We start from the raw sequence: 14,474 nt of genomic DNA on the forward strand, positions 1-14,474 counted from the left end.
TGATCATTGGTTGTTAAATAGCATATTGTTTAGCCTCCGTGTGTTTTGGGTTTTTCTGCAGTTTTTTCTTGTAGTTGATTTGCAGTCTCATAATGTTGTGTTTGGAAAAGATGCTTGATATGATTTCAATTTTCTTAAGTTTACCAGTGATTGTTTTGTGGCCAAGCATGTGATCCTGCAGAATGTTCCATGTGCACCTGAAAAGAATGTGTATTTTGTTGCTTTTGGATGGAATGCTCTATAAATATCAATTAAGTCCATTTGGTCTATCTAATATGTTATTTAAGGCCTGTGTTTATTGATTTTCTGTCTGGATGATCTGTCCATTGATGGAAGTGGGGTGTTAAAGTCCCCTACAGTTATTGTGTTACTGTTGACTTCTCCTCTTATGTCTGTTAATATTTGCCTTATGTATTGAGGTGCCCCTATGTTGGGTCCCTGTATATTTACAATTATTATATCTTCTTCTTGGATTGATCCCTTGATCATTATGTAGTGTCCTTGTTTCTTGTAATAGTCTTTATTTTAAAGTTTATTTTGTCTGATATAAGTATTGCTACTCCAGCTTTCTTTTCATTTTTATTTGCATGGAATACCTTTTTTGTGTGTGCATGTATCTGTCATAGAGTTTTGGTTTGTGGTTACCATGGGGCTTATATATAGTAATCTGTATATATGTGATTATTTTAAGGTGCTGACCTCTTATGTTTGAATGCATTTTAACAACCCTGCAATTTTACACCAACCTTTCCTACATTTACTGCTTTTGACATCATATTTTACATTTTTGTGTGTATGTACCCCTTAACTACTGATTGCGTATATGGTTGATTTTACTGTTTTGTCTTTTAACCATTCTACTACCTTATAAGTGGTTGATGTCCTACCTTTATTGTATATATTCCTTTTCCAATGAGATTTTTTCTTTTCTATTTTCCGTATTTCTAGATGGATCCTTTTCTTTTCCACTTAGATATGTCTCTTTAACATTTCTTGTAGTGCTGGCTTTGTGGTGCTGAACTCTTTTAGCTTTTTATTGTCTGTAAAACTTTGGATCTTTCCTTCAAATTTGTATGATAGCTTTGCCAAGTACAGTATTCTTGGTGTTGGTTTTTCCCTTTCATCACTTTAAATATGTCATGCCACTCCCTTTTGGCCTGCAAAGTTTTTGCAGAAAAGTCATCTCATAGTTCTGTGGAGTTCCTTTGTATGTAACTTGTTGCTTTTCCCTGGCAGCTTTTGAGATTCTCTCTGTATCTTTAATTTTTGCCATTTTAATTACAATGTCTTGGTGTAGTCCTCTTTGGGTGATACTGTTTGGCTTCTCTGTGCTTCCTGGACTTGGACGTCTGTTTCCTTTCCTAGGTTAGAAAAGTTTTCAGATATTATGTCTTCAAATATGTTCTCTGCCCCTTTCTCTCTCTCTTCCTTTCTTTTTCTGGAACCCCTTGTAATGTGAATGTTTGTACACTCGATGCTGTCCCAGAGGTCTCTTAAACTGTCCTCTTTTTAAAATTTTTTTTTTTTTTGTCCAGCTTAATTTCCACTGCTCTGTTTTCCAGTTTGCTGGTCTGTTCTTGTGTATCATCTAATCTACTGTTGTTTCCTCCTAGTGTATATCTTTAATTTCACTTACTGTATTCTTTACTCTGTTTGGTTCTTCTTTAGATTTACTCTTTGTAGGAAACTTCTACTTTCTCTCTCTATTCATCCATTCTTCTCCTAAGTTTATCTACCATCTTTTTAATCATTATTTTGAACTCTTTATTGGGTAGATTGCTTGTCTCCCCTGCACTTAGTTTTTCTTCTGGGGCTTTATCTTCTTCCTTTGGAACATATTCCTCTGTTGCCTCATTGTGCGTAATTTGCTATTTTTATTTCTATGTATTTGGTATGGTGGCTACATTTCCTGATCTTGGATAAATGGCCTTATGTCGTAAACGTCCTATGACGACCCACCAGCACACTTCCCTCTGGTTACCAGAGCTCTATGCTCTAGTGGTGCTCTCTATGGGGGCTGCACGGGTCCTACTCTTGTAGGTTGACTACTGTGGGTGTTCCAATACCTCTGGCTTGCTCTTCATCTGGTTGGTTGCCAGACCTTGCCTTGTGTGGAGGTTTCTGGCTCCTGCTGGGTGGGGCCAGGTAATGGCATGACTAGCTACATAGCCAGGGGAGTCCTGGTCCTTGTGCTGGCCTGCTGGTGGGTGGGGCCGGGTGACAGGCTGGCTGGCTGTGAGGCCAGGGATCCTGGAACTAGTGTCTGCCTGCTGGTGGGATGGACAAGGGTCCAGGGTATCCTGGTGTGGTGCCTGCCTGCTGGTGGGTGGGCCAGGGCTTTGACATGGCTGGCTGCAGGGCTGTGTTGTTCCCCGTACTGGTGTCAGCAAGCTGGTGGGAGGAGCCATGTCCCAAGATGTTCTGGGGCTGGTGCCCACCCACTAGTGGGTGAGGACTGGTCCTGGGGCTAGTGCCAGCCTACTGGGAGGATGGAGCCAGGTCCTGGGTTCTCTGGCTGTGGTGCTTGGGGCTCCTGGAGTTGGTGTTGGCCTCCAGTTAGCTGGTGCCAGTGCCCAGGGGTTCCTGGGGCTGGTGCCCACCTACTTCGTGGTGAGACTGTGTCCTGGGGCTAGAGCTGGCCCACTGGCATGCAGTGCCAGGTCCATTGGCTGGCTGTAGGGCCACAGGGTTCCTGGGGCTAGTGCTGGCCTACTGGTGGATGTGGCCAGGTTCTATGCATCTAGGGGTTCTGGGGGTCCAGTGGCAGCTGGCTTGCTGGTCAATTGGGCTGTATCCCTGAACCAGCTAGCTGCTTGGCCTTTGACATCCCAGGACTCGTGCCAACTGGCTGGTGTTCCAGCACTAATAAGCTAGATAGAGGATTCCAAAATGGTGCTTGCCAGCACCAGTGTCCTTATGGTGGGATGAGCTCCCCAAAATGGCTGGTGTCAGCATCTGTGTTCCGAGGGTGAGTCCCAATTGCCTCCTGCCTCTCCAGAAGGCTCTCCAAGATCAGCACGTGTGTGTGCTCTTTTCAAATTACTGCTTCTGTTCTGAGTTTCTGAGTGTGTGATATTTTGTGGACTCCCTTTAAGAGTAGAGTCTATTTTCCACAGCCCTATGGCTCTCCTGAAAGTAAGCACCACTGGCCTTCAAAGACAAACATTCTGGGACCTCATCTTCCCAGTGCAGGACCCCTTGGCTGGGTAGCCCGATGTGGAGCTCAGACCCCTTGTTCCTTGTGGAGAACCTCTGAAATTGTGATTATCCTCCCATTTGTGGGTCACCTACCTGAGCGTATGGGTCTTGACTATACGAACATCTCCTCCCTTCCATCATTTTGTTTTGATTACTTCTTCGTATCTTTAGTTGTAGAAGATCTTTCTGGTAGGCTTCTGGTTGGTTCTCATAGATAACTGTTCTGTAAATAGTTGTAATTTTGGGGTGCCCATGGAAGGAGATGAGCCCAGGGTCTTCTTACTACACCATCTGGGCCACTCCTGGCCTCAGGTAAAGAATTCTTGGTTGGCAGTTTTCTTCTTTCAGTACTTTGAATATAAAATCCTACTGTTCCCTGGTATGCAGGTTTTCTGCTCAGAAATCTCCTTATAGGCTTGTGGTGTTTTCCTTGTATGTGTAGAATTTTTTTCTCTTGTTTCTTTAGAAATTCTCTTTGTATTTAATTTTGGACATTTTATTTATAACGTGTCTTAGAGAAGATCTTTTTGGGTTGAAACTTTTTGGGGACCTATGAGCTTCATGAAATTGGAAGTCCAAATTTATCTCCAGATTTGGGAATGGCTCAACCATTATTTATTTAAATAAGCTTTCTGCCCCCCTTTCTCCCTCTCTTCTCCTTCTTGGACTCCAATAATGCATAAATTGTTTCTCTGAATGGTTTCCCATGGTTCATGTTGGCTTTCTTCACTCTTTTTCATTATTTTTTTCTTTTTGCTCCTCTGGCTGAATAATTTAAAATGATCTGTGTTTTGGTTCACTGCTTATTTTTTCTGCTTGATTGATTTCTATGTTGAAGCTGTCTGTTAAATTCTTCTATTTGTTGAACTTCTCATTTTGTTCATGCATTGTTTTCCTAATTCTATTCAGTTTTCTGTGTTTTCTTATAGTTCACTGAATTTCTTTGAGGATTATTCTGTATTCTCTGTACAACATTTCTTAGATATCCATTTCTTTAGGGTCAGTTTTTGGAGCTTTATTAGTTTATATTTGTGGTGTCATGTTTTCTTGATTGTTCATGATCTTGTGGCCTTTGATGAAGTAGGGACCTCTTCCAGTCTTTACAGACTTTCTCTGTCAGGAAAAGCCCTTCATCAGTTAGTCTGTTTAGAGATTCTGTGTGGGCCTTCTGATGGTTTCCGTTCATGACCTTGCTGCAGGAATCTTCCAATGAGTAGGTATGGTGCTTGGGTCAACAGGTGGTCAGGATTCTTGGGTCCACAGGGGCCTTCCTGATGCCTCAGTCTGTGGTGGTATGTTGCAGTCCTGGGTCCACATGGACAGGCCTGAATCATGTGTTCATGTCAGCTGTCCAGGTGCCAGGGATCACTAGAGTGGGCTTGGTGACTTAGTCAATGTAGGTAGTTCTGGCATCTGGGAATGAGCCTGGAGACTTAGTATTTGGGACTTGGCTTCATGCTGGACCCATGAGTCTGGGTCCATGGGAGCAAGCCAGGGGCCACAAGAGTTGGCCTGTATCTTGGGGCTGTTGGAGCTGGCCTGCAGGTTGGGTCAGTGGGGGCCCTCCTTCACTAAGGTGGGCCAGGAGCTTGGGCCCATGGGAACCCACCTGGAGCCTGGGGCCATGGGGGCCAGCATGGTGATGTAGTAAGGTTGTTGGTAAATAACTTTTTGAGGTGTAATTTACATAACATAAAATTCACTCATTTTAAGGATACAGTTCAATTTTTTTTAAGTGTATTTTATTGAAGTATAGTTGATTTACAATGTTGTGTAGTTTCTGCTGTACATCAAAGTGATTCAGTTATATATATGTATATACTCTTTTTCATATTCTTTTCCATTATGGTTTATCCCAGGATATTGAATATAGTTCCCTGTGCGATACAGTAGGACCTTGTTGTTTATCCATTCTATATATAATAGTTTGCATCTGCTAATCCCAAACTCCCAATCCATCCCTCCCCCCCCAATTCAATGATTTTTTAATAAACTTACCAAGTTATGCAACTATCACCTCAATCCAATTATGGAACATTTTCATTACCCCAGTAACATCTGTTGTGCCTGTTTATAGTTAACCCAGAAAGGGGGTTTTAATATAAAGTTGGCACATGTATTAAAGGGGAAGCAGTGCATATCTGTGGGACAAATGTGTGTCAATATGTGAACCCCGCAAGGGGCATGAAAATATGTTTATCTGAGTTGGTTGTTGACATTATCTTATTTCTACCAAGAATTACTTTTCATGATCTTTTCTTTGCTCAAATCTTGGGTGATTATGTGTTTTAAGAAGAAAGTCATTCCCTGACAGGATCTCTTCACACTACTATTTTTTCATGTAGTGAGCATTAAATAGTTCTTAGACGATCAAGAAGCAGTTATAGGCTTGCTGCATGGATAAGAAAGTAGCTGAGATGTTATGGAGATTGTTCGGTTTTCCAGTGTTATAGAAGAAAGAAGAAGGAAATAGGCAAGGCAAATCTGGGGTCCATGAAAGAATAGGGATTCCAATGAATTGACCCAAGATGGTACCTAGTAGGTGTCTACTGTTCTTCACAACTGTGCCTGATTGCTCTTTGTCTACCTCTGTGTGGAATTGTGGATTTAATCTGCCTGAGTTTAGTATGCCTGAATTATAGTTGATGTATCAGGATAGACTCATAGATGTGAAAAGAACTTTAAAGGTCATCTATCTTGTAAGATTTATTTATTACTATTTTACACAATTGATGCCTACAGAGGGGAAAGGATTTTCTTAAGATCACACAATTTGTTAGTAGCAGAGATGGGACTAGAACCTTAGTCTTCTGATACTCAGTTCACCACATCAAATATACAGTGCCCTAGAATTAGAAAGAAGTCAGAAACAAGATTCATAAAATAAAGTCTTAGTCAATTAAAGACATCTTGAACTGGTTTTAATTTTTCTAGTTTCTTTGGGAGGAGATAAACATGTAATATCAAAGGGATAATTATTCCAAATAAATAAACTTGCACAAATCCCATTTCAAAAATAGCAGGTGAATAATTTTTGTTATTTTTATTGGTATTTAAAAATGTTTCTTATGATAGTTATACTTTAATAAGTGTAAATTGTAGGTTCTACATTAGTTTGATGAATGTAGATATATGAAATATACAAGCTGCAAAACATTTACTTTTAGCAGATTAAAATGTATTCAGTCTAATTATCAATCTCAAAAGATATTTTAAATTGAATTTTCCATTTTCCTTTGAAAGCAAATTACTAAAGAGGTAAGATTTTTAATACATCTTTAAAATGTTTTCTGCTAGGTAAAATTTTAATGAAATGTTTGCTTGTAGGCAAAGAAGAAGTATTAAGATATATTTTTTAAACAGGTTTTAAAATACTTGTGTGGTAAAAAAGTCGATATATAACAACTTATTACGTTAAAATTTTCAGTTTTAGTATTCTCTAAGTAAAATTCAAATATGAAGGGAATATCCTTTGTAGAATGTGGATTAATATTGTACCACAATTTACTTTTGAAGAAAACTGTTTTATGCTTTTCATATTTAAACCACATGTCAAGTTCTACATTGAACAGCAACCAACAAAGTAAATATTCTGTAACATACCACATATCAGTGCAATACACAATGAAAGGTAATGTCGTTGGATACACCAAAATTAGCCCACATGAAAATTGACACTTTTGTCAAAAAATTTATGATTTTCATTTTTTTAAACATCTTTATTGGAGTATAATTGCTTTACAATGGTGTGTTAGTTTCTGCTTTATAACAAAGTGAATCAGTTATACATATACATATGTTCCTATATCTCTTCCCTCTTGCGTCTCCCTCCCTCCCACTGTCCCTATCCCACCCCTCTAGGTGGTCACAAAGCACAGAGCTGATCTGCCTGTGCTATGTGGTTGCTTCCCACTGGCTAGCTATTTTACGTTTGGTAGTGTATATATGTCCATGCCACTCTCTCACTTTGTCACAGCTTACCCTTCCCCCTCCCCATATCCACAAATCCATTCTCTACTAGGTCTGTGGCTTTATTCCCGTCTTACCACTAGGTTCTTCATGACCTTTTTTTTTTCTTAGATTCCATATATATGTGTTAGCATACGGTATTTGTTTTTCTCTTTCTGACGTACTTCACTCTGTATGACAGACTCTAGGTCCATCCACCTCACTACAAATATCTCAATTTCGTTTCTTTTTATGGCTGAGTAATATTCCATTGTATACATGTGCCACATCTTCTTTATCCATTCATCCAATGATGGACACTTAGGTTGCTTCCATGTCCTGGCTATTGTAAATAGAGCTGCAATGAACATTTTGGTACATGACTCTTTTTGAATTATTGTTTTCTCAGGGTATATGCCCAGTAGTGGGATTGCTGGGTCGTATCATAGTTCTATTTTTAGTTTTTAAAGGAACCTCCATACTGTTCTCCATAGTGGCTGTATCAATTTACATTCCCAACAACAGTGCAAGAGTGTTCCCTTTTCTCCACACCCTCTCCAGCATTTATTGTTTCTAGATTTTTTGATGATGGCCATTCTGATTGGTGTGAGATGATATCTCACTCTAGTTTTGATTTGCATTTCTCTAATGATTAATGATGTTGAGCATTCTTTCATGTGTCTGTTGGCAATCTGTATATCTTCTTTGGAGAAATGTCTATTTAGGTCTTCTGCACATTTTTTGGATTGGGTTATATGTTTTTTTGTTATTGAGCTGCATGAGCTACTTGTAAATTTTGGAGATTAATCCTTTGTCAGTTGCTTCATTTGCAAATATTTTCTCCCATTCTGAGGGTTGTCCTTTGGTCTTGTTTATGGTTTCTTTTGCTGTGCAAAAGCTTTTAAATTTCATTAGGTCCCATTTGTTTATTTGTGTTTTTATTTCCATTTCTCTAGGAGCTGGGTCAAAAAGGATCTTGCTGTGATTTATGTCATAGAGTGTTCTGCCTATGTTTTCCTCTAAGAGTTTCATAGTGTCTGGCCTTACATTTAGGTCTTTAATCCATTTTGAGTTTATTTTTGTGTATGGTGTTAGGGAGTGTTCTAATTTCATACTTTTCCATGTAGCTGTCCAGTTTTACCAGCACCACTTACTGAAGAGGCTGTCTTTTCTCCACTGTATATTCTTGCCTCCTTTATCAAAGATAAGGTGACCATATGTGCGTGGTTTTATCTCTGGGCTTTCTATCCTGTTCCATTGATCTATTTCTGTTTTTGTGCCAGTACCATACTGTCTTGATTACTGTAGCTTTGTAGTATAGTCTGAAGTCAGGGAGCCTGATTCCTCCAGCTCCATTTTTCTTTCTCAAGATTGCTTTGGATATTCGGGGTCTTTTGTGTTTCCATGCAAATTGTGAAATTTTTTGTTCTAGTTCTGTGAAAAATGCCAGTGGTAGTTTGATAGGGATTGCATCGAATCTGTAGATTGCTTTGGGTAATACAGTCGTTTTCACAATGTTGATTCTTCCACTCCAAGAACATGGTATATCTCTCCATCTATTTGTATCATCTTTAATTTCTTTCATCAGTGTCTTATAATTTTCTGCATACAGGTCTTTTGTCTCCTTAGGTAGGTTTATTCCTAGATATTTTATTCTTTTTGGTGCAATGGTAAATGGGAGTGTTTTCTTAATTTCACTTTCAGATTTTTCATCATTAGTGTATAGGAATGCAAGAGATTTCTGTGCATTAATTTTGTATCCTGCTACTTTACCAAATTCATTGATTAGCTCTAGTAGTTTTCTGGTAGCATCTTTAGGATTCTCTATGTATAGTATCATGTCATCTGCAAACAGTGACAGCTTTACTTCTTCTTTTCCGATTTGGATTCCTTTTATTTCTTTTTCTTCTCTGATTGCTGTGGCTAAAACTTCCAAAACTATGTTGAATAATAGTAGTGAGAGTGTGCAACCTTGTCTTGTTCCTGATCTTAGTGGAAATGGTTTCAGTTTTTCACCATTGAGGACGATGTTGGCTGTGGGTTTGTCATATATGGCCTTTATTATGTTGAGGAAAGTTCCCTCTATGCCTACTTTCTGGAGGGTTTTTATCATAAATGGGTGTTGAATTTTGTCGAAAGCTTTCTCTGCATCTATTGAGATGATCATATGGTTTTTCTCCTTCAATTTGTTAATTTGGTGTATCATGTTGATTGATTTGCGTATATTGAAGAATCCTTGCATTCCTGGAATAAACCCCACTTGATCATGGTGTATGATCCTTTTAATGTGCTGTTGGATTCTGTTTGCTAGTATTTTGTTGAGGATTTTTGCATCTATGTTCATCAGTGATATTGGCCTGTAGTTTTCTTTCTTTGTGACATCTTTGTCTGGTTTTGGTATCAGGGTGATTGTGGCCTTGTAGAATGAGTTTGGGAGTGTTCCTCCCTCTGCTATATTTTGGAAGAGTTTGAGAAGGATAGGTGTTAGCTCTTCTCCAAATGTTTGATAGAAGTCGCCTGTGAAGCCATCTGGTCCTGGGCTTTTGTTTGTTGGAAGATTTTTTTTTTTTTTTTTATTGCTGTGTTGGGTCTTCATTTCTGTGCGAGGGCTTTCTCTAGTTGTGGCAAGCGGGGGTCACTCTTCATCGCAGTGCGTGGGCCTCTCACTATTGCGGCCTCTCTTGTTGCGGAGCACAGGCTCCAGATGCGCAGGCTCAGCAATTGTGGCTCACGGGCCCAGCTGCTCCGCGGCATGTGGGATCCTCCCAGACCAGGGCTCGAACCCGTGTCCCCTGCATTGGCAGGCAGATTCTCAACCACTGCACCACCAGGGAAGCCCTGTTGGAAGATTTTTAATCACAGTTTCAATTTCAGTGCTTCTGATTGGTCTGTTCATATTTTCTATTTCTTCCTGCTTCAGTCTCGGAAGGTTGTGCATTTCTAAGAATTTGTCCATTTCTTCCAGGTTGTCCATTTTATTGGCATAGAGTTGCTTGTAGTAATCTCTCATGATCGTTTGTATTTCTACAGTGTCAGTTGTTACTTCTCCTTTTTCATTTCTAATTCTATTGATTTGAGTCTTCTCCCTTTTTTTCTTGATGAGTCTGGCTAATGGTTTATCAATTTTGTTTATCTTCTCAAAGAACCAGCTTTTAGTTTTATTGATCTTTGCTATCGTTTCCTTCATTTCTTTTTCATTTATTTCTGATCTGATCTTTATGATTTCTTTCCTTCTGCTAACTTTGGGGTTTTTTTGTTCTTGTTTCTCTAATTGCTTTAGGTGCAAGGTTAGGTTGTTTATTCGAGATGTTTCCTGTTTCTTGAGGTAGGCTTGTATTGCTATAAACTTCCCTCTTAGAACTGCTTTTGCTGCATCCCATAGGTTTTGGGTTGTCGTGTCTCCATTGTCATTTTTTTCTAGGTATTTTTTGATTTCCCCTTTGATTTCTTCAGTGATCACTTCGTTATTAAGTAGTGTATTGTGTAGCCTCCATGTGTTCGTATTTTTTACAGAGGATTGGCTATTTTTAATAAAGCAACTAAGAACATTTATTTACAACTTTTGTGTGATCATATGCTTTAATTTTTGTTGGTTATGTATCTAGGAGTGGAACTGCGGGGTCATAGCAATAGTGTACATTTAATTTTATAAGAGACTGCCAAGCTGCTTTCCAAAGTGGCTACACTGTTTTTCATTTATTTAGGGCAATCTTTCACTCAATCCTAATCTATTGCATTCTGAATTTGTGCTCCCTTTCTCCCTCAGGTTTCTTTCCCTTTTGTTCATCTCTCCCTCTATCTTTCTCTCTTTTACCAAAACTGCTCTCTCCGAGGTCACCAGTGTTGAACCAAAGACTTTTCATTCCATTTATCAATCTGTGAATGTCTTTCTTTCTTGGTTTCTGTGAAAGTACTGTATTGGTCATTCTCCTTGAATCATCTCTTGTCATCTCATGTCATCTCTTTTGAGAGGCCTTCTCTCACCATTTTTTCTAAAACAGACATCTGGTCTTTATCCAATCACCCAATTTCCTTTTCAACTTATCATTTATCACTACTTGATATTTTATTGTTTGTTTACTTGTTTATTTCCTTATCATCTGTCCTCTATCACTAGAATATAAGCCTAGCAAAAGAAGAGATATTGTTCGTTTTGATCAGTATTTTATCTCAAGTGCATGAATCAGCACTTGGCACCTAGTAGGCACTCAATCAACATTTATCAAATAAATCCCCCATGCCTCTGAACATACCTTCTATATCACATTTCCTGTTTCCATTCCTTTCCCTCACCACTTATGTAGGGTTATTTAGCGAGATGCTGGTCTTTTCTTTTTTTTTTTTTTTAACATCGTTATTGGAGTATAATTGCTTTACAATGGTGTGTTAGTTTCTGCTTTATAACAAAGTGAATCAGCTATACATATACATATGTTCCCATATCTCTTCCCTCTTGCATGTCCCTCCCTCCCACCCTCCCTATCCCACCCCTCTAGGTGGTCAGAAAGCACAGAGCTGATCTGCCTGTGCTATGCGGTTGCTTCCCACTAGCTATCTATTTTACATTTGGTAGTGTATATATGTCCATGCCACTCTCTCACTTTGTCACATCTTACCCTTCCCCCTCCCCATATCCTCAAGTCCATTCTCTAGTAGGTCTGTGTCTTTATTCCCGTCTTGCCATTAGGTTCTTCATGACCTTTTTTCCCCCCCTTAGATTCCATATATATGTGTTAGCATACTGTATTTGTTTTTCTGTTTCTGACTTACTTACTTCACTCTGTATGACAGACTCTAACTCCATCCACCTCACTACAAATAACTCCATTTCGTTTCTTTTTATGGCTGAGTAACACTCCCTAACACCATACACAAAAATAAACTCAAAATGGATTAAAGACCTAAATGTAAGGCCAGACACTATCAAACTCTTAGAGGAATACATAGGCAGAACACTCTATGACATAAATCACAGCAAGATCCTTTTTGACCCAGGTCCTAGAGAAATGGAAATAAAAACACAAATAAACAAATGGGACCTAATGAAACTTAAAAGCTTTTGCACAGCAAAGGAAACCATAAACAAGACCAAAAGACAACCCTCAGAATGGGAGAAAATATTTGCAAATGAAGCAACTGACAAAGGATTAATCTCCAAGATTTACAAGCAGCTCATACAGCTCAATAACAACAAAAAAAAACCAACCCAATCCAAAAATGGGCAGAAGACCTAAATAGACATTTCTCCAAGCCAACAAACACATGAAAAAATGCTCAACATCATTAATCATTAGAGAAATGCAAATCAAAACTACAATGAGATATCATCTCACACCGGTCAGAATGGCCATCATCAAAAAATCTAGAAACAATAAATGCTGGAGAGGGTGTGGAGCAAAGGGAACACTCTTGCACTGTTGGTGGGAATGTAAATTGATACAGCCACTATGGAGAACAGTATGGAGGGTTCCTTAAAAAACTAGAAATAGAACTACCATACGACCCAGCAATCCCACTACTGGGCATATACCCTGAGAAAACCATAATTCAAAAAGAGTCATGTACCAAAATGTTCATTGCAGCTCTATTTACAATAGCCAGGACATGGAAGCAACCTAAATGTCCATCATCGGATGAATGGATAAAGAAGATGTGGCACATATATACAATGTATTATTTCTCAGCCATAAAAAGAAATGAAATGGAGTTATTTGTAGTGAGGTCTTTTCTTTATATTTATTTTCCCTGGGTGAATGGATTCTGGCTCACAAAACTTAACTGATTGAATCACAGATGACACATAGGCAAAGTAAGCATTAGATTAGATTGCCTCTTAAGTGAAAATGACATAGGGCTAGCTGTCAGAACTTCTTGCTTAATGTCGTTTGTAAGATGCAGAAATCCATTTCAAATGAACATAAGCAGTAAAGGTAATGTATTACAGAGATATGGGGCAGCTCACAAACCCTTTGGGCAGTACATGAGATACTGGAATAAAGAACAGGAAACCACTAGAAAACTTGGCAGAAATTCTTATCTTTTTGTTTCTCTGCATGTTTAATTTGTTCTCTCTCTCTCCCTCCTCCCTCCCTCCCTGCCTCTCTCTTTATCTTCAGATAGTTTAAAAATTTAAACTATATATATTTCTCCAAACATGGCCACTTCATAACCTCCATGTTTACCTTTCTTTGAGTCCACCCTTATCTGGAGAACAGAGACCAGAAACCAATCCCGACTTGTCTCTCAATCACTACTTCCAAATTCCTGGGACAGAGAATCTGAGTGGTTCATATTGATCAGATGTTTACCTCTAGCCAAGAGAAGGGGGAACCCCTCCTAATGAGGGAGCCAGTTTTGAGAGGAGAGGAACATGGCTCAGATAGTCACTGTAAAAATGTATACCATACCCACACAATCAGGCCCTAGCAGAATATGACTGAACAATTAGGGAAGTGGGAAAGAATGAATTAGACAGAATAGGCCAATTAATGTTGTGGTAATGAACATCTCACAAATCTCAGTGACTTAAAACAACAGAAATCCATTTCTCCCTCATTCTATGTGTCCCACGAAGGAAGCACAAGGTCTTTGCTCACAAAGTTACTCAGCTGCCCATATTCATAGATTTTCTGACATCTCAGAATGTACTTTAGAGATTACTAGAGCAGGGAAAGAGATATCTGGAAAGTCAAGCAATGTCAATTAAATACTTGGTCTTGTCAGTAACGCACATCACTTCTGCTCAAGTTTAATTGGCCATAGTTTACATAGACATGCCCAACTTTAAGGGGGTGAGAGAAGAACAGTATTCTTTCATGTGTCTGAAAATAGAGGAGAGAAATAGAAGAGAACCAGAATATTAGTAATGTCTACTATCTGGATTAATAGAAAAGTTCCTGGCTTATAAGTCAGGAGGCTTGGGCTTTTCCAAGAATTTACTGTGTAATCTCAAGTCAGTCCTATGCCCTCTCTGGTGTTAGTTTCAGCACACGTAAAATGTAAAAGTAGGACTACATATTTTCTTAGAGCCCTTCTACCTATAATACTCTATGCTTACTTTTGGCCTTGCCATTAACTTGCTGTGTAACTTAAAAGAAAAAACAAAAAACCCTTCATATTCAGTTTCACTATCTGTCAAATGAGGCTAATAATGCTGGTTTTGCTTATTTTATACAACTCAGCTTCTTGTGAAGATTAAATTAGCTGATATATTGAGAATATTTTGAAAGGTAATAAAAAAGCATGTGAATGTGTAAATAAAGTTTTATTACTATTTCTGCTTCTGTTATTGCTACTGCTATTGCTATTCTTACTTCTATCACTACTAG

The sequence above is a fragment of the Eubalaena glacialis genome, chromosome X (genome assembly GCF_028564815.1).
Source record: "Eubalaena glacialis isolate mEubGla1 chromosome X, mEubGla1.1.hap2.+ XY, whole genome shotgun sequence".
NCBI classification, from domain to species: domain Eukaryota; kingdom Metazoa; phylum Chordata; class Mammalia; order Artiodactyla; family Balaenidae; genus Eubalaena; species Eubalaena glacialis.